This window comes from Euphorbia lathyris, chromosome 7, assembly GCF_963576675.1.
Source record: "Euphorbia lathyris chromosome 7, ddEupLath1.1, whole genome shotgun sequence".
In the NCBI taxonomy this organism is placed as follows: domain Eukaryota; kingdom Viridiplantae; phylum Streptophyta; class Magnoliopsida; order Malpighiales; family Euphorbiaceae; genus Euphorbia; species Euphorbia lathyris.
The window spans coordinates 37048805-37051757 of record NC_088916.1 but is presented as its reverse complement, the minus strand read 5'-3'; positions in this window follow the sequence as shown (position 1 = coordinate 37051757).

The window sequence follows — 2953 nt, the reverse complement described above, 5'->3', positions numbered from 1 at the left end:
GATTGGATACAAGAGATTATAAATACCCCCTAGTGTGATTTTCGAAACACCCTCAAGCAAACCAAGAGAGAGAATTTCGACCCCCCTGTTCGAGGACGAGATTATCTACCGCTTCCTTCCGTTCAATTGATTTCATCTCTTTCTCTTTATCCTTGATCTTGTGTTGATTAATTAGAGACAATCTACTTTGGTTGTTATAAACGGTTGATTCTAACTTGATCTTCCATTGTCTTGTTTTTGTGCTCGGGAACTCGAAGTAAGAGTTGTGGGCACTTCATTTGCAACAGTAGATAGAACTTCTGAAAGATATTTCTTTTATCCCTCTTTATATGAAATAACGATTAACGGATCTTGGGTTAATGGAAATAGGTTAAATTTTTTATATTTCCGCTGCTATACGTTAGCCTATTTTCCTTCAGTGGTATCAGAGCCTGTGTTAAATCCGTTATTTCATATATGAAAATTTAGAAGTTTTTCAATCAGGTTGAATAAATATTTATAGTTAGGTTAATTAACAAAACTGTTTTGATTAATTAGTTCTAAAGATAAATAAGTTTTAATTAATTGTTAATTAAAATAGTTTATGCATATGTTCCTAATTATTTCGGTTGATAATCATTATAACAAAATCTATTAGTTTTATAGTTAGATTGATAAAAGTTAATTTTATTGATTCTAAAGATAAAACGGAAAAATCTATAATAGGTTTTCTTATTTTCTGAAAATCGTTTTGAAACCGTTTTAGAACTGATATATATATATATAATTTTAAAAAAAAATTGACAGCAGCTCAGGTCGCGCCTCACGGCGCAACCCGGCTGCTGCCTCGCGGCAGCAACCGCGCGCGGCATTTGGCCACCGCTGCCGCAAGGCAGCGGCGGGCCAAACGTTTTAGGGCTGCTGCCAAACGGCAGTAGCCCACCCTTGGGCCCGACGCGAGACCCACTTATTTTAAAACTGTTTTAAAATTAGTTTTAAATATTTATATATATATATGTTTCAGAAATTAATAGTTTTCTGTTTTGATTATCGAATGAAAATTTATTTAAAAGTTTGTTTTACCTAATCAAAAGTATTAAATGAATTGAAATCAAAATAATTGGGACGTGCATAAATTAAAGTTTCGTATAGTTATATCAATCTAAAAGGTTAATATAGAAGATACGAAACTATTAGAAGTAAAATTGGATGAAAGTTAATTTGATTTGTTAATGTGATTAACCTAAATATTACATAAAGTAATTATGTAATCAACCAATTAAATTTATTTAATTGAGTCAATGCATGTTTGGAGTTATGGACATATTTGGACCCTCTTTTAGTCTTTTGGTATTTTTGAAATAGGGCATGCGAGTCCTGCCTCTCTACTATCTATTGTAATTTCTCCTCTCATCTAATTCCCTTCAAGTTAATTGAAGTTTTCTTTAGTAGAATAGAAATTAATATGTAATTTCAAGGCGCCATGGAGAAGACGGAGGACCTAAAGAGAAATATATAATAGTTAGTATTTCCCTAGGTTTGGCCTTTTATTCCGTCTCTAGCTCGACGGAATAATTTAGATAATATGTCCATAACACCAATGTATGTGTCTGATGTATGCTAAAGCAAATCAAGACTAAGTTAGATTATGAGACTTAAAATAAAAATCCCTCACAAATTAAAAGTTAAGTAAATAAGCAAGTTATTAAAATCGGTTGCCCCTCCCTAATATTATAATTCAGCCGACAGTACTGGGGGCCTTTGGGTTGAGTAAACTCAAGCTCGGGGTCTTATGGTAACACCTGAATTATTGAAAATAATCTTTTCATGAATATGGGGTAATACTTAAATTAGATTATGATAATTGGATGAGTAAACTCATGTTTTCATAAACTAATGGGCAATATGGTTGGGATTAATATGAATAACATATTAAGTTACTAAAGTGGTTAGTAACCCAATAACCTAGGAATCACATTAAAGATGTGATTGATTACATGAATCTACCTAACGAATGAGACTAGCTTATTGAGTAAACTCAAGGCGAAATCTCAGGAGTTAGGATCCTAGCTCATTAAAGGATTTGTGAAATTCTTTGAATTAATATGGAGGGCTATTAATTTGGCAAAAGGCCTATAATTTTAGATTGATGTACTTTAAAGCAAATGAATAACATACGTTTACTCTTTCTCACTCTCAGGTTTAATTAAACACTCTTAAAATCACGACTAAAACCAATCTGCAAAACATTCTTACCGATAACAAATTGAACGGTTCAAACTTCACCGACTGGTTTCGTAACCTTAAAATCGTTTTGAAGTTCGATAAGATAGGGTATGTACTTGATACAACGATACCCCCTATCCCAACTGATGATGCTCCCATCGAAGAAATTGATGCTTACCAGAAGCACAAAGCTGATGACGATCATGCAGGATGCATCATACTTGCATGGATGACACCGGAATTGCAAAGGCAACATGAGGAAATGGATGCCTATTCCATCATCATGCACCTTAAGGAGCTGTTTGGGAAACAGACTAGGTGCGAACGCTACGAGATATCCAAGTTGCTATATCGTTGCAGGATGCAAGAGGGCACATCTATGATGACACATTGTGTCAAGATGATTGGCTATATTACCAAACTTTCTAGTGTTGGATTCGCAATGGATAACGAACTAAGCATAGACTTAATTCTTCAATCCCTCACAGAGAGTTATTCAAAGTTCATCATGAACTACCAGATGAATGACTTGCAAACCTCTCTTGAAGAGCTTGCAAATATGCTCAAGTCAGTTGAGCCCAATATGAAGAAAGACAAGGCAATACCAGCTCTTGTCATAGAGGGATCAATGAAGAGGAAGGGGAATTTTCCCAATCCTAAATATCCCAAGAAAGGCAAGGGAGCCATGCCCACTAGAGCTAAGGGAAAGGAAGTGAAGAAGCCCAAAGGAGAGTGCCACTTCTGTGGT